This window comes from Eulemur rufifrons, chromosome 16 (genome assembly GCF_041146395.1).
Source record: "Eulemur rufifrons isolate Redbay chromosome 16, OSU_ERuf_1, whole genome shotgun sequence".
Lineage (NCBI taxonomy): Eukaryota > Metazoa > Chordata > Mammalia > Primates > Lemuridae > Eulemur > Eulemur rufifrons.
In genome coordinates, this window is record NC_090998.1 from 64739803 (window position 1) to 64758765 (window position 18963).

An 18963-nucleotide genomic window follows, 5' to 3' on the forward strand; every position below is an offset into this window, starting at 1 on the left:
ATGTCATGCTATGGGTAGTGAATATTATCTAACTTATTTATAATGCTTTTATGTGTTTTTCCTCTTTTTAGTATTTTTTTCTTTTCTTCAAAGCTAGTCAAGTGTGGTTATTGGGGGAGACAATGTTAAATCAGCTTAACAATAACCCACAACCCTCGCACCAACTATATATTCATGTTTTATAATCTACGATAAACATACTAGTATTCCCTCAGCCTCCATGGTTTCTCAGTTTGAAAGATATGGGTCTGAAGGCAGCTCTTCTACTTATATTCAGTTACTTAAGTTATTTGAACTTTACTTTTTTAATCTGTATATTCCTGGTACCATGCAAGCCTTAATCACCCTCTTAAGTCCTTGCTGCACCCCTCTAAGTATCATATGTCTGCACAGATGAGGAAGCAGCAATCTAGAGATATCATAAGGCCAGTAATGAAAACTAGCACTATCTAGCCCTGAGCCTTCAGACTTTCTCCCAAATCTTCAACATGAGGATAGATAGATGGATTGTTCATGAAAAAATTACTCTCTGCCTTCAAATATGAAAAAAAAAAATTGTTATTCCATTCCAAAAGTTAAAATCTCTTATATTTTCTCTTTGGGTGATATACTTGAAAGAATACTGACTTTGGAACAAAAACTTTTAGGATTTAAATATTCCCTGTAGCCACGGTCAAGTTTCTTCTCCTGTACAAAAAGTATGATGAAGCTTTTTGAAGTTTTCTTTTGTAGTTTATAGAGAATGAATCCATAGGAACTCAGAACTCAGATTGGTAGTCCAGCAAAAATTAAGAAAAAGAAAATGGATCCGAAATGCCTAGAACGGTGCTTGATACAAGGCAAATGTACAATAACTATTTCGTTTCTATTGAATTTTACCAGAAGTTATAGGAAACACTTGACTAATCCATATATTTGAAAAGCATGCCCTTTAAATAAAGGAGATTTTTTAAAAATAATTACTTTACTTCTATGGGATGATATTGTTTTTCTAATCCTTTTATCGTTTTTATAGAGTATTCTAGTCATATCGAATAAGGGCCTAACGACTTTACTTAGCACTATGGGCAGGTCTTTTGTGCTTACTGTAGTCATGACAGTTCAAATTACATCTAGGAACTCATAAATATCTCGGGTTTATTGTAAATCACTAAAGGCAATTGTGCATGTGCAAAATAGTTACAAATAAATGATCATTAAGCATAATAGGTTACTTTATTGACAGAGAATACTAATATCTATAAAGTATTGCAAAATTTTCTTCTATGAACAATCAAGATCATATAGATTTCTTGTTAGAATGCAGCTGGGTTGAAATATGGAAGCCTGGCTTGATTATAAATAAAGCGCATACTCATTGCATTAAATGGTGTATGTTCACACAAACTGCATTCATTTGATTTCCCAGACAGCCAGAGTTGAATTCAGAAGCAACTAATTGCCTTGGGGACCTTCCTTTGGCATCTTGCCCAATGGTACTCTTTGTGGGAGGAGCAGTTTCACACGCAGAGCTTAAAAGCATCTGGGTTGCTGGTGTTTTGAATGCTACTGCTGACAGATTTACCATCTGCCTTTGAGAAAGACAACAGTCTGGGGACCTTTGATACTAAGCATCCACATGATAGCCTTTGACAGTGAAAAGCATTCATTAAAACAAGAAAATAAATCCCATCTAACCCAAACAAAAAAATAAAGGACCAATGTTATTTTGAGTTTAATTCTCTACCAATACAATGTGGAAATTCATTATTGGCAGAGCATTTATTGAGCACTAACTATGTGCCAGTGCTAAGTGCTTTATATTTACATGTTTAATCTGGGTAGCTGCATATTTAGGTAGGCACAATTTTTATCCTCACCTTTAAAATAATAAAGCTTTTACTTAGAGAATAAAAAATGTATTCAAGGTTACTTTAGACAGTGTCAGAGTAAGAAATTTGAATCAAGGCAGTTAGAATCAGTTTACTGCATTTTTTACCTCTGTGTATATTGCATTTTCATCCATTTTTTCCAGGAATTCAATTTTCTGGAATACCTTAGCAAAATGATAGATACTCCAGTATATTTCTATTATAATAGATTACATAATCAGAATAGATTATTCATACCATGCTTATACTCAGATCAAGGTTATGAGCATATTCCTTTGCCTCATTAGCTTCTCTTGAAGCAAATGTTATTCAAAAACAGATTTTACCCCTAACGTTTAAAATTGTGTGTCATAGGTTGGACCAGGAAAGAATTATGGGTGGCAAAAGTGCACTTTGCCTATAAAACCAGAGTACTCGTCATGGTGATGTGAAAGTATCTAGAAAGATTAAAAACTATGCAATTTTAAGGTATAGCATATCTGAAGGACAGTACATTCAGTTAGCATAATGTTTATTAACACTTGTAATTTATAGAGTAGGTATTTATCACGATTATGTCTTGCTTTCATAGAGGATTGACAAAACACTGTCAGCAAGATGTGAGAGACTTGTTTAATCATATTTGCACACAATTACAATTACATTAACTGCTTCTTTGCTTTAACATTCTTGGCCTGATCTTTAAACACTCAAATGCTGATAATCTCGATGCCTTTAGTAAGATATCTATGTTAACTTTAAATGATAATTTAATTTAAAGTCTCTAAACAGAAATGCATGGCTACATTAAAAATTCAATTGCATCTTTAGAAATAGCTCTCTGTGGACATTACCTTCTGTTCAGTAAAACCCAGGCACATTCCAGCTGTAAGCACTTGTAGTTGGAATGCATATCGTGACCCATGGTTGCCCTGCTTTCCTTTCCCTTGGGGAAATCTACCAACATAGTTGCAGACTGTCAGTAGGAAGATAGGTAAAATGATTTATAACCAGCCTTTGGCTGTTTATACTAAAGTGCATATAGCCAAATCACACTGGATTGGAAAATGGAGTGAAAGATATTGATTCATATTTTTTTAGGACCAGCCCTAAAACCCACAAGCACAATCAATATTGAGAATATTGAGTCTATTATTCAAAATATGTAGTACACTAATGAATAGTAGCAAAATTTTTAAGCAATAAAATAACCCTAAATATAGAGAGATGCAATAGATAAAGTTGACTTGCAAGATTCAGAAATTCATTGCTTAAGATTATTCAGTATAAATGAAACATACTTCCCAGTTATGTATGAAGACCTTGGATCCCTTACTGTTATCAGAAATAGAAACAAATTAATTTATTGGGTGGGTATAAGAGGTTATAATAAACCAAGTCAGAGTTGAAGGAGGAAAAGTGTGGGTCAGTTAAATCTAAGGCAATGAAGATGCATAAGCACTAGTCCATGAGAGTATGGAACAGTGGTAAGAATTCGGTCATATGAGCCTAAGTTTCACCAATGTTAAAAAATTCTAGGATTCTGAAGACAAATAACACCTGAGGACAAATCTTGATTCAGCCACTTACTAGTCCTGCATCTCTAGTTAAGTTACTTAACTTTTCTTGCTTCTGATTTCTTAGTTGCAAAATGGGATAATGGCATCCATTTCATGCATTTCTTGTGAGGTTTAGATAAGTGGAAAGGATTTGCCCACATTGAAAGCACTAAATCCGAGCTAGTTTCTGACTTTCCTCTCTCATTGCTTACTGAAAATGTCTCAGCCTGATGTGTAAGTCACACGAACTTGCTCCCACACCATTCCTCCAGCTTGATGCCCTACAATGCCCCATTCAAAATTCATACTTTGATACTTTAGCTAAGTTTGTTGGTAAGTAGTCCTTGACTTTCATATGTTGACTTTTGTATAATTCAGACTTTTTTCACATTATTAGTGATAAGGTGTTTAGACCTTTCTCAAGTTAAAACTAGTCTTTTTAAGTCAGTTATCCAATCATGATTTTGAGTTGTTAAAAAAAAGACACTACTGATCTTTATCAGTTCCCATTAGAATGCCTGTTTCATGGGGGTTATTTATTCATTCTTTAAAAAAATTCTAGAATATCTTTTAAACTGGGTCTCCAAAATATTTTCAAGGGCACAATAGAATGAAGATTGTACTAAGTAGATAAAAGCATATTTATATAGCCATGTGTAGCTTAATTTAATTTATTTACTTATTTTGAGATAGAGTCTCACTGTGTAGCCTGGGCTAGAATGCCGTGGTGTCAGCCTGGCTCACACCAACCTCAAACTCCTGGGCTCAAGCCATCCTCCGGCCTCAGCCTTCTCAGTAGTTGAGTAGCTAGGATTACAGGCGCGTACCACACAACTGGCTAATTTTTTCTATTTTTAGTAGAGATGGGGTTCTCTCTCTTAGCTCAGGCTGGTCTCGAACTCCTGACCTCAAGCAATCCTCCCACCTCAGCCTCCCAAAGTGCTAGGATTACAGGCATGAGCCACTGTGCTAGGCCCTATATCTAGCTTTATATATGTGATTTGTTTTACTAAAGGAAATTAAAACAAAAACAAGTGAGAAAAATTTGACGTGAATAAGTTGCAGATAGTAATCCAAAAATTTTAAGAAGCAAACTAGTTGTGTTCAAAAGTCAGAATTTTTTTGTCTCATATTAATATGTTTATACCAGTGGTCCCAAACACAAGTGTTTTGAAGGATAAAGAAAAAAAAAGTAGCACAATGGCGGTACAGTAAACCAGGATATTAAATACAGAGTACTGGGCAACAAATGGGTATTGGAAATTGCAAGCTCCATCTAAGTTAATATCTCTGTAGTAATCTGCCTGCCTAATCCACTACTTAATCTACCTAATCTTTTTAATCTACCTATTAATATCTACCTAGCTATCTAATTTATCCAGCTAATCTATCTGTGTATTTAATCGTTCATGCCAATCCAAATTTATCTACAAGTCAAATTCTTCCATGATCCAGCCAGACTGTGACCTCTGGGGTAGTACAGATAGAGAAGCTACACTGTAACACAAACACACACTCTCATACATTTGTTTGTAATTCTTCAATATTGAAGGCAAGAGTATTTTGCCTTGAGAATGATGAGAAATAGTGAATCAGAATCTGATTTCATCCCCCACATCCTCTTTTGGCCTTCCTTCCCCTCCCCTTTTCTTCTCCTTATCCTATATTTTTTCCATGATCTTTCTTTCTCCCACACTCCAGCAGTACCCAGGGCCAGGCGCTAGGCCTCATGCAGGAAGGTATATCCCATTTCTCGGGGTGGGGAGGAGAGAGAGAAGAGGCAGCCACTTTAAGAGGGAGTGATCCTCAAAATGACCAGGCAATGTGGGCATCTACTGGGTATGTAGAGAAGATGGTTCCCCTCCTGGGGTGGTTAACAAAGGCTTCCTATGAGGCTGGTCAGTGAGATATTTTCTGATTATTGTCCTTGTTGCTTAAGCTTGGTCAAGTCATTAAGAATTGCTGAAACACAATTATTTTATTAAAATATGGTAGTAAATGGGGTATACACACACACCCATACATACAGATTCTAGTAACAGTTCCTTTTTGAAATATATCTTCTTCAAATTTTATACATTTGGATTTCATGCAGATTTTCAGAAATGTGATGTATATAAAAGTAGAGGATTTTTTAAATTTACTATTCTTAAAAAAAAAGAAAAAAACTGCTTAATGTTTTCCTCCTTCTCACACCTCTTTGCCTCTGCCAATTAAATCCCACATGTCTCACAACTCAGCTCAATTGTCATTTGACTCCACAGATTCTTTCAGGCTAACCCTAGCGTACAACCTCTTGTTCTACTAAACCTATAAAGTAGCATTTTGATTTTTACTTTTTTGTGGCATTATTTTATAGTATAAATCATAATTATATGTGACTATGTCTCATCTTCTCTAATGCCACCGTTTCAAATGTTTTTGACATCTTCCTTCTCCCAGATATTCTTTGCTGAAAGAAATGTGAAAAAGACTGTCAGTCTTTTTAGAAATAGGGTTTTTAGAAATAAGATTGATCAAATGTCTATAGAATTCTTTTCATTATAATATGAAAGTTGATTAGCTTCCATCAATGCTAAGAGGTAATTAATGTATGTGAGTAAAAAAAGAACTTAACAAAATTAAACAGTCAATTTATGCCTTTATGGTGCCTTTAACTTTAGACACCAGGGTACCATAGCACTGGATAAATTTCCTAGGTATGATTAATTTTTCTTTAGTGTGACAAAACTTTTTTTTTTTTCCTCCTCACCCGGGACTGTTAACATTCCACTCAACTTTCCAAACATCCTTTTATCTGATATTCTCTCCTTAGCTCACTCTGATACAGAAGCATCACTGGAAAATATTTCCCCTACTTTTATCCTAATTCAAAAGACAACACGCATACCACATTCCCATCTCTGTATTCTTTTGTGTATGTACAAGTGGAACACATTTGAGCCTTTCTGTCATCTTCACTGTTTTATAATGTGTTGCTGCTCTTTGGCTTAACTGCGGAAGCTATTAGGTAAGGTACACATATATTTGAGGAAAAAATGTGGTTGTTATTCTCAAAAAGATATTTTTTTCAGTCTCTTTTTTTAGAATTCAAAATCATGGCGAAGGTTAAAGCTGTACCAGTTTCAGAAAAATAATTAAAATCTTAAGGAACGGACTATAATTATGATTTCTTCAGGAAGACTTCAATGTAAATCCAAACAAGATTTTTTTCACATCTTGGGATTTGCATTAAAAATAATACTTATGTTTAACAAAAGGTGTCAATAATGAAAAAAGAAATAAAGTGAACCAATTTAATCTGCCCCATAGGAAGCAAATTACAGCCTTATCTCATTTCTTTCTCTGAAGACTAATAGACTTGAAAAGTAGGTTTTTAAAAAGCCTCACTTGCATTATTAAAATAGGCAACTGAAATTGAAAATAAGAAGTAATTATTTAGAATATTAATGTCCTAATGACTTTGCAATTTGGAGCACAATAGAAAATCTCTTCTGGTAGCTACTATTTAATTTTGCATTTTGCCATCACTTTTTAAGAAAATGTCAGTGTATTTTAAAATTGCACAAAGCAAAATATTATGAGAATAGAAAATCAATTAGAGAAATTAAAAAGGAGCAGCCCCTTCACAATTAGAATCTTTTATGATCATTGTTAAAACTAGTAAGTATAAAGCAAAAACAGAAGGTTGTTGCTTTTTATTAAGGATAGGGTGAGTCACAACTTTCATATACTACTTTATCCAATCCTCACAATAAATTGCTAAATTTAGTGCTGTCATAGTGGCCAGGATATATTAGGTTAATTGTTTGTACACAGACACACAACAAGTAAGTTGCAGACTGAAGATTAAACTCTGAGCTCTTTTCTCATTTTTAAATAAAATTTTTGTTCTAAATACCAAAACAAAGATTTTGCCAAGACTATTAATGGATAGTGAATACCAAAGGAATTATCCAGCTTAATGATGTGATATCAGAATACTAATTTTGTAAAGATATTCAAATATATATTGCAGTAAGGTAAAGAAGATGAGTAGTAGCTATTTTTCAAATATGTTTGCCTATTTTCTACTCTCATGACTTAAGCCATTATAAGGTAAAGGTTAATATGACAGGGTTTTAAAAATATTTTTTGGAAAGTGAAGACCATTGCAGTCTTCTCCTGTTTCCAGAAGTTACTTAAGGGATGTTCTTGGAATGATTATTCTATTTATATTTTTAATAGTGTTCAAAGTATGGTTACACCTAAATGGGGAGGGATTGTGATACCTAAACTTTTTCATATCCATGATTCTATGGCATACACTGAATTTCACAAAAATAGTTTAAAAATAAAAAATTAAAATTCAACGACTGTATAGAAAATATTTTATCATTCTCATTTTCATTCATTTACTTTTATTATAAAAATTTAATCATATCTATAAATATGATTTTAATTATAGCTACAGTTTTAATTTAATCATCTTATCAAGCTTTTTTTTTAATACAGTTTGTCTCACAGGTGTTCCATTAGGCTTGTCCTATAAGGAGAATATTTGATTATTAATATATTTAATGAGTACCAGAAAATAGTACTGTTTTAGGGCCTGAGAATATTTAAAAGTCAAAAGAACATTATATATTCATGGCATACACATTATAGTGAGAGAAACAGGCAGTAAAAGAAAATGAACTACTGTACAAATAAATGATCCAGTTCATTTAATGAAGATTGCTATGATGCAAAATTAAATTGGGTAAGGGTATAGAGAGGCATGGGAATAGGTAGAATTGTTTTAGTTTAGGAAATCTATCTAGCTTCACTGAGGAGATGCTAATTTTGTGGAGGGCTGAATGGTATGAAGGCAAGCCATGTCTTTGGGGAAACTAACACACTGAAGGCAGGTGATACATAAAGTTGAAAGGGTAAATCAATTCTGACAACTCAAAGTATACAGGTGAAAACAGATAGTCACTACAATCTTCATAAGAAAAATAATGCAATACAAGTTGAAATAAAAATGGGAGAAATTATATATTGTGGCGAAACTGACTGGATGCCCATCGGTGCACACAGATACAACTTCATAGGAACCAGGTAAGTGTGGCCATGTGACTGGATTCTGGACAATGGAACAGAGGCAGAAGTGCACTTCTGAAGCCCATTCAATAAACTCCTGTTTGAGATCCTTACCGGCTCCCCCCCCCCCTTTTTTTTTTTTTTTTTTGGCTCTGAAGGGTGGCAGAATATGCTATGACACCCTAAAACATGCCCGTTTGGCATAATGAATATTTTGAGCTAAAGACACCTGAAAAACATCAGATGCAAGAAGAGGATTCTTGAATTACTATCTAGAAGACAGTTTACTGGGACAATTGTCAATGGACAGTTACTGGTGAGAAAGGATCATTTATTTTGTTACACCACTGAGATTTGGAGCCTTATCTGTTACAGTAGTGTTACCCCAACTATTACTAGCCAAATTGCTATCTTAAAAAAAAAAAAAAAAAAAAAAAGAAAAAAAGAAAGAAAGAAAAGAAAAAAGAAAAGAAAAAAAGAATTAAATTAAAAATATTAAGTATTTTATGTCAGCAGTAGGTTAAGTGTCAGGAATAAAAAGATGATTAAAGGCAGGGTCCCTAACTCTTGTGATGCTTATAGATTAGAGGTAAATTGTTTTTTTTTTGTTTTTTTTGTTTTTTTTTTAATAGAGTTCACTGTATTGTTTGGCTAAACTCCTGTTCAATCTCTGACACATGTATATCTCAATATGGAGCTGTGAACAGGCTGTCACATCTGTCATTACTGTCATTAATTTAAATATTTTAACTACATTCTTTGATCTGATTCCAGCATCATGTACCCTTGCCTTTTCAAATTCCCAGAATGCATGCTTGAGATAGCAGCTGTATATCACATAGCCACTGGAAGGAAATAATGTGTAAACAAACAGATTCAGATTTTGTTTTGTGTATATTCACTTGTTTGTTTTGGTTTGATTTCTGGCAGTTGTTTGTGGGTTTTTGTTTGCATTAATCTATGTTTCTAGGCCTAGCATGGTGAGATACAAGATTTGGATCTGGTTTCATCGAGTTAATGCCACCCTGTGAGACACAACCTGGCCAGATGGCAGGCCTTTCTCAATTATACTGCTTCCCTCTATCATGGCCTTCAAACTGAAACATTAATTACACTACTCAACCTTCTACCACATGTTCTTGAATAATGCTTTAAATAGTTTATTAGGATTTTCATGTTAGATAGTTCTCCAAATACAAAGAGAATTGTATATGTAGCTATAATCATTAATTTTAGCAAATTGATATTCACTAAAATTGTTAAAGTCACAGAAATAAAGTTTTTCTAAATTCTTGGTTCCTAGCTAATCATTCCGACTGTTCAGAAAAAATTACAAATGGTAAGTTTAGGGCAGTGTTATGAAAAACTAAGGTGTGAAATAATATGTTTTAATGAACTTGTTCCTCTAAGCCCATTTTATTAATATATCTGAATATTAATGGCAAGTATTGTAGAATTGCTTCTTTCTGAAGATGTTTAAGGGTAAGCTAAAGAAGTCACTGAAAATGCAATTAATTCCTTTTCAAAAGCTGCTAAATTATGGGCTGAAGAATTAATGATGGTTCTAATCTCTTAAATTTCTAAGATCAAGAATAGAATTTAATGTCAGTATCTAAGTTCTTTATTCACACCAACTGTAACACCACGAAGTAATTTTTAAATTGCTTTCTGGAGCTTTGAAATTAAATGTGAATAGATAAAAATAATAGTATTACCTCCTTGAGCTTTATTTATATCAGAAATTTTGTTAATAGTATTATCTTAATAATAATAATAAATGTGAGACACCTTACCTATGCTAAATTATTTCATACTCTCATCTCTCTTGCAAGGTATTATTAATTTCATTTTACAGTTAAGGATCGGATAGTAAAGTAACTCGTTATGTATCAAAGAGGTAAATTAACTTGCCCCAACTTACATAGCAAGTGTTGAAATTGCAATTCAAGCCCACATCTTTCAGACACCCCCCTCCCTCAATTTGTTTCTCTGTACCACGTCATCTTAGTTATAATAGAAAGAAGTGAAATGTAGAAGATCCTTTCATGCCCGTTTAAGAAATTTGAATTTTATTTGGAAGGCAATGGAGAAACCTGAAGCAGAATTTTTTCCCTTCTTTTTCAGCCTAATCACACGTCGTTCTCCCTTCTGCTGTCTGTGCGTCAGCCATATTAACCATGCAGTTACTCAAAGTTTCTAAGCCCCTTTGGTCTCTGTGTCTTTTCTAATTCTGTTCTTACAGTAATTATTTCGTACTTATTCTTCAAATCTCAGCTCTAATGTTATTTCTTATGCAAAGTTTTGGCTGATCATCTACTTTCTTGTGAGATGTATTTTATTTTTTGTTTATGGAATCCAAATATGTTTGTTAAATGAACTATTGAATGAATGAGGTATATGGTATGGATGCATAGTAGACAGGAATAAGTGAGGGTACAAGAATATATTATAAAGAACTAGAGAGGAAAAAATGTAATCATCAAAAGAGAAATGATAATGACAGAATAATGTGGAAGAAGAAATCAAAGGGATTAACACACTCAGACACCCTCAAATATCCAGTAACATCTGTCCTCTTATAAAAATATCAAAATTCCACTTCCCCCAATGTAATGTTTCAGAGTCTTAAGTTTTCTAAAGCTAAATATTTCAGAAAATTGATTTTGAAATGGCATCATGAATACACCATTATATTATGCTGCACTGCAAGTTATTTTTATCTATGAAATCAATATATTAATATTATATACTTGTTTTACTTAACATTTCACATTCAATAATATACTTTGAAGATCCTACAAGCTTTCCTAATACAGAAACCTTGTAACTGTCTGAAATAAGGAAAATTCCTGAAATTATATTTGGGTAAAAAAATTATAAAGTTTTATGTGGACTTTGTGCTAGTTTTTCAATGTGTCGATGTGAAGAGTAAGGGTAGTATATCATGTACCCACAGCATTTCCCGAAATTATCATCCAATGGGAAAAATTTGTTAACTTCTTTGTCTCAAATTTATCATCTGTAAAATGGATGAAATCATGGCTACCTCAGACGTTAAATTATTTCATGCAGGGTGACTGGAACATAGAGGAGTGGGAGAATTACTATCATTGTTCTGTTGCCTTTAAAATTGGTTTCCACTTTAAACATGTGCTACCCATTAGAGGGAATTCTCTCCATCACTTATCATTTTTTCTCTTCTATATGTCCCCTTTATACTTAATTGTTCAAAGCCATTTTATAGGAAAGGAGGAGTGGAAAACTCCAATATTAGAGTTGGTTAGGGTTTGAAACGGCCACCACTTTCCTTATCTCTCATAATCCCCCAAACAGTGACAAATAAAATATTATGTTTTCCATTATTTAAGTAATCCTTTAAAAACTGGGTCACTTTTCAAAATATAAAGGTCATATTCATAATGCTTCACAGCATACTAAATCACAGATGTATTAAAGCAAAATGGAGTGTTAATTATATAAAAGATATAATGGACATTCTAGGTCACAAACCAAGCTTCCATGAGCCTTTCTTTATCCCAACAGAAACTTGATTTTACCTGGATTTTTATTCTTCTAGAACAGAACCCATTTAACTCAAGAGAAGTCATCCCCAAGGATAAGCCTTGGATGGCTTTAGCCATTCATTCAACAGTCACCGGTTCAGGGGTGGATTATGATCAGAGCAACTTACTAAGGTCAAGGATGTCTGATTGGAATACAGGGATTAAAATATATTTTCTCTTTTCTTTTCTTCTCGACTGCAGCTACTTTTATTATCCATGTGAGGACGAGCCAATATATAGGAGGAAGCAGAGTCAATAGAATCATAGGAAGTAGAGTTAGAACATGAAATATTCTTGTCCCTCTGGACTTCACATTATATAAGAGAATAAAATTTATTTTAAAGTCACTATGAGTATTTTAAATTACTTACACACAAAGACATACTTAAGTGTAAAAAATAGAATTAGAAAATTTTAACATGATGAGAAACTCAGATTAGGCAATGTGACCTGTCAAGTTCTACAGATAGATTGCTCCAAAAATAGAATTTATCCTCTTATCACCCCATTTCTATCATTTTTTAATAGCAAGTGCCTTGTAGTAAAGCTTATCACAAGAGAATATATAAACATACGTATCATGTTGTTCACCATCCTAAGAAACATATGAAAACACTCACTCTCTCAAAGGGAATAGATCTCTATCTATCATTTCAAGCATATAATCAAAGCCATGAGGACAACTTCAGAAATTATATCTGAAGTCCAAATGTTTCCATTGAACTTTGTTCCATTATACTCACTTATTTTCCTTATTAGACTAGTAATACAGAACATGTCCTACTGGTACTAGTAAGACCAACTGAATCACCATTATGAAGAGCAGGTAGGCACTGGTAGTGTGTGAGATTACTTATACCATAGACTCTTTGGATATTTATAGTTGGAATATACATTGATAATTCCTGTTCAATTCTTTTTTAAATACACCAAAGTTAAAATATTCCTCTAGCTAGTTTCTTTTATTTACAATTCATAAAACTGTTAATCTACTGGACAAACTGATGTTTTTGAAACCCTTCCTAACTATTATCAGTTAGCTCTGGCTGTGTGATATGCTACACAAAATTTAGTAGCTTAAAAAAAGCAAACACAAAATAAGAAAATTAAAATATAAATTCAATAAATAATGTAACAAAAAAAATTTAAAAACGAGAACCAATAGAAATAAAACAAAAAGAAAACAAGAGAAAGAAAAATTTTAAAAGAAAAAGAAACAATGCTTGTCACTTGTCATGAGTCTACATGTTGGCTGTGTGGTTCTGCTGATCTGGGCTGGCTCATCAACAGCAGCTGAGCTCGTATCTCTTTGGACGGTGACAACATCACTGGGATGATCACTTCTGAGTCATCTTATCCCATAGGAGGACAGTCTGGAAATGTTCTCATGGCAGAGGCATTGTTCTAAGAAGAACAAAAAGCACTATACCCTCTTGAAGTCTAGTCTCAGAACTAGTTTAGTGATTATTTATGTATTTTAAATTTCCTCAGTGTCATAGTATCTATTACTTTATTAATCAATTGTTTACAGAGTTTAAAGCCATTAGACCTGCATTGATCTTCCTTTCTCAAGATGCATAAGCAGAGAATAGCATAACAATCTGCTCCCTAAAATAAAACAATAAACCACACTATGAAGAAGGCAACTGTATCTGAAGTTCTGAGTATTTGAACTTTCCTCTAAAATACATGAAGAAATGTATTCTTATGTGTCACTGCAATAAATCTTACCAATTCAGTATTATTCTATGCTAAATCCCGTGCGTCTTTCCTGAGGGAGTCTGGTCATGGGGCTTTTGTCACAATTCTCACTTTCTAACAATTTTTTTAATTTAATTCATCCTGTTCTTTCTTCATAATATCATCTTGAATCTTTTTAAGAGCAAGAAATGGATAATTGCTAAAATATTTGATCCTTTCCTAAATGAGTTTTTAGAGGAAAAAGAGCAAAATGTAGCAAAAACAATAATCTTAACTAGAATAGGGAAAAGGGGGCTTTTCTAACATAATAAGGGCTATAGATTTTAAGGTCACATGTCTGAGGCAGATTTAAAAGAAAATTTAAGGGACATCTAGTTGTAAATTTATTGAAATTGAATGCTAAGAAAATATTCAATTTTCTAGAAATATGATGATTATTGCATACCTCCCTTAAATATATGCAAAATAGCTTAGAAGGAGTGTGAAAATGACAGTAACTTGTGAATAATAAATGCATAAAAACATCCAAACCTAAAAGATGTCATTCATCTCTTGAGCAGAGTGTATCTTCAATTATATTGGAAATGTCCTACGTCTTATTAAATTTTCTCAAATTTGGTCAATGACTTAAATTATAATTGAGAGCCACTGAAAAGCTAGAAGATCAAATCTAGGATATTAGAGTGACATATTGGCATAATATGATCCAATGAAGAAAAATGAAGCAATGTCATTTTGCTTTCTTTGAATTAGCTTTAAAAAAAATTTTTTTTTAAACAGTACCAGTGGTACTGTTCTCCTGTAAGTGGGGTCGTAGTTGATATCCAAGAAGATTCTTACATTGAACCGAAAGAATTAATGGCAGAGGATTCGTTTTGTGGGAGCATCAAGTTATTAAACATCATATTCCTTCCTTCCACTCTTGCTTTTTCTCTTTATCTGGGTCTGTTGTCTTCTCACCAAACCCAATGCTGAAGGATTTGATAACTGTTCTTACCTTCCTACTCAAGTTTTAAGGATAATGTTAAGGAAAGTATTTCCAAAAATGAAGATTTAAACACACTCATATTGTTACACACCTATGTCTGGATATAACCATCTCCATTAAAAGATAAAGGATACTCAGAAATAAATAAAAACAGGCTCTCTATGTAAAAAGTATTTTAAAACAATACACAAAGCAAACCAAAAGAAAAAGACATAAGACACCAAAGGCCTATAAAGAATATACTTTTCAAGAATAGTCTATAAAATTATAGACAACTTTAGACTTACAACTTTCTACTTTGTAAAAGAAATTTAAAAATAATACAGACTTTATGAAACAAAGCAGACACACCTATATAAAAATAAAAGGAGGGTTGCAAAGACAATAGAAAATGAAATGACAGCTGGTAGTACAAATTAAATATACTCTGAAAAACATTAAAACCATTCTGGAAATTTAAAAAAAAATTATAAGCAGCAAAATGCTGACCCACAAAATGAAAAAGTGAATGTCATGAAATGTAAACTTGATGCAAATGGAAAAAGATAGTTTAATAAAATTTCTGAAAGACCACTGATTTGGACTGAGCTTCTCTATACTAGGCCTTAAGAGATCAACCCCAAATAGTCACTCACACAGAGTTTCCGCATCACCAAACCAAAACTTAATCTATTTACTTATAAGATCTGAACTTCCAAAAAATCAGGAGGCAAATAATAACATAATCCCATTAAGCCAAAATGATTCCCTATAAGGAAAGTAATTTTAAAATGACCAACTTAATTTCTGTTCCTGGTTTCCTTCTTCAGCCTTTTCAGCCTATGAAGTCTAGCCCTCTGCTCACCTCATCAAGAACTCCTTTCTGTTTTGTAGACTGGATGCTTCCCAGTCAATTAATGACTAATAAGAGCCAATTAGATCTTTAAAACTCGAGTTGTTTAAATGTCGTTCTTTGACAGCATAAAAAAGTAGCTGTCAGAATTCAGTGGAAAAGTAAAAAACTAAAAAGTCAGAGAAGAGAAAAATGATAAAAATTACATATGAAAGGCAGGCAATGAAATAAAATTTTAATGCAAAGAAGTATGTATTAAAGATTAAAATAAAACATGACAGAAAAGGATATAAAAATATATAAGGGAATGAATTTTTTTTTTTTGCAAGAGAGAGAGATTGCGTACCAGTAGATTGATAGGGCTCACAGTGTATCAAATTTAAAAAATGAAAGGAACAGTCAACCACAAACACCATAACAGATACTGACATTAAAACAAAACCAAATTAAGACTATGAACATCCAACAGAATAAAAAAGATTTATAAATATAAAAATAGTACGAGGGCGTCAGGTTTTCAGGTCTGCACCTAAAGTGCTTACAAGTTGCCACTTTGTCCTACAAACAAGTAAAGCGCTAAACAGACTGAAGAAACAACTCTTATCAGATCTGTAACAGAAGGGAAGACGCAGGACAAAGTGCTACCCTGGAGACTGGAGAGGCAGACAAGTGAGTACAGGGAGTCATGGCTTCTGGAGTGGACTCACAAATGAAAACTTCCACAGCAACCAGCGCCAGGGTAAGAAAACCTGAAGTGTAACTGACAAATTGCTAGAGGCTCAGTGCAGACAAATCTGAGAGCTAAAAACTCCAGGGGGATCCAGTCATAGAGGAACCCCACAATATTATGAGATTTACTACCAGGAGCTCAACTAGGTTCCCAAGTAAAAATGAGAGGAAAATCTCCTCTGGCTTCCAAGCAGGGGGAGGGGAAAAGGAACCATTTTGATATATGCCAGAGCCCTCTGTTCTTCTTAACCAGAAATGCCCTCAGGAGAAACTAGCAAACTCTAGTCTAATCTGCTGGTGTATTATCAGAGCCTAACTGACCCAGGGGAAGGGAAAAGACCCAACTCTCCAGCCCACTCTAATCATTCTGTTCCTGCTAATGAGGGAGCAAAAAAATGAAAAACAGTTGTGAAGTTCACCATGCAGAGTCACAGACTCACTGAAAGACTGAGACCTAATCACAGGACTATAGAAGGCTTCCTCTCCCAAATACCTTATACCACCACATCACTAAAGGCCTAGTTATAGTAGTTTCTTTTACCTGGTACATGATGTCTAGCTATCAAAAAATTCAAGGCATATAAAAAAGCCAAAATCACAATTTGAAGAGACAGAGCAAGCATCAGAAATAGACATAGCTAGGATGTTGGAATTATCAGAGAATTTAAAACAACTATGAATAATATGCTAAGGGCTCTAATGAACAAAGTAGTATGCAAATGAGCAATTAAGCAGAGATGGAAATCCTAAGAACCAAAAAGAAAACCTAGAGATAAAAAAAATACTGTGACAGAAATGAAGAATGCCTTTGATAGGCTTATTAGTAGACTGGACACAGTAGAAGAAATAATCTATGAGCTTGAGGATATATCAATAGAAACTGTGAAAACTGAAAAACTGTTAAAATCTTTACACAAATTAAATTTAGCAGAGTTTAACTGAGCAAAGAATGAGTCAGAAACTGGGCAGCTCTCAGAACAAGAGGTTCAGAGAGCTCTGCTTTGCAATGTGAGAAGGCAGCATTTTTGGACCAAAAAAAAAAAAAAAGGAGGAGAAAAGATATAGAAACAGCTTGATTGGTTACAGCTTGGAATTTGCCTTATTTGGATATGATCTGATCAGTTGGCCACCAGTGATTTACTGAAGCTCAGTTGCTGTGATTGGCTGAGACTTGGCTATTTGTTACAAAAATAAAAAATATACTCCTAAAATTAGGCTTTCAGTTAGTTTTTATACTAGGTTGGGTTGCAATGTGTTATGTAAGGACACAAAATACAGCAACATCCTCAGGTCAGTGTTAGTTTAATTTAACAAGGGAAATAAAATGAAGACTGGAAAAAAAAAAAAACAGAATATCCAAGGACTATGGGACAACTACAAAATGTGTAACATACACATAATGGGAATATCAGAAAGGGAAAAAAAAGAACAGAAGAAATATTTGAAACAATGACCGAGAATTTCCCCCAAGACTACCAAACCACAGATCCAAGAAGAGCAGAGAAAATCCAAAGGATAAATGCCAAAGAAGAAAATAAAACCTACTAGGCACATAATATTCATGCTACCAAAAATTAAAGGTAAAGAACAAAATCCTGAAAGAGGACAAAAGAAAACACATCTTACAAATAGAGAAATAAAAGAATTACATTTCACTTCTCAAAAATAATGCAAGCAAGAAGTGGAGTGTTGAGAGGAAAAAAAAAAACAAAAACTCACCAACCTAGAATTCTGTACTCTGTGACATTTTTCTTCAAAAGTAAAGGAGTAATAAAAGACTTTCTCAGACAGACAAAATTGCGAGAATTTATGACCAGTAGACCTGCCTTGTAAGAAATGTTAAAAGAAGTTCTTTAGAGAAAAGGAAAATTACGTAGGTCAGAAACTTGGATCTACACAAAGAAAGGAAAAGCATCAAAAAAAAGTAAAAATAATATAGATGTATATTGCAAACTCTAAGGCAACCACTAAAAAATTAAGAAGTATAACTGATAAGCTAGGAAGGAGAGAAAATGCAATCATATAAAATGCTCAGTTAAAACCTTTAAAGGTAGAAAAAGAAACGGAAGACAAAAATAGGAACCAAGAACAAGGACAGCAAATAGAAAACAGTAAAAAATATGGTAGATATTAATCCAACTAAATCAATAATCACTTTGAATATCAATGGTCTAACTGTGCTGATTAGGTGATCTAGCTTCTCTTGTATTATCCTGGATGGAGCTGGAGCCCATTCTCCTACTAAGAGAGGCATCACAGGAATGGAAAAACAAGCACCACATGTCCGCACCATCAAATTGGGTATTAATTGATCAACACTTATGTACACATAAAGTAGTAACATTCACTGGGTGTCAGACAGGTGGGGGGCGGGGGGAGGAGGGGATGGGTATATTCATACCTAACGGGTGAGGTGTGTATCATCTGGGGGATGGACACACTTGAAGCTCTGCCTTGGGTGGGGCAAAGGCAATACATGTAACCTAAACATTTGTACCCCCATATGCTGAAATTAAAAAAAATGAAAAAAATAACCCTTCCCCCCCCAAAAAAACAGACATTGTCAGAGTGGATTAAGAAATAAGACCCAACTATATGTTGTCTACACAGACCTTACACTCTTCACAAGAATTAACTCAAAATGGATTGACTTAAATGTAAATACAAAACTATAAAA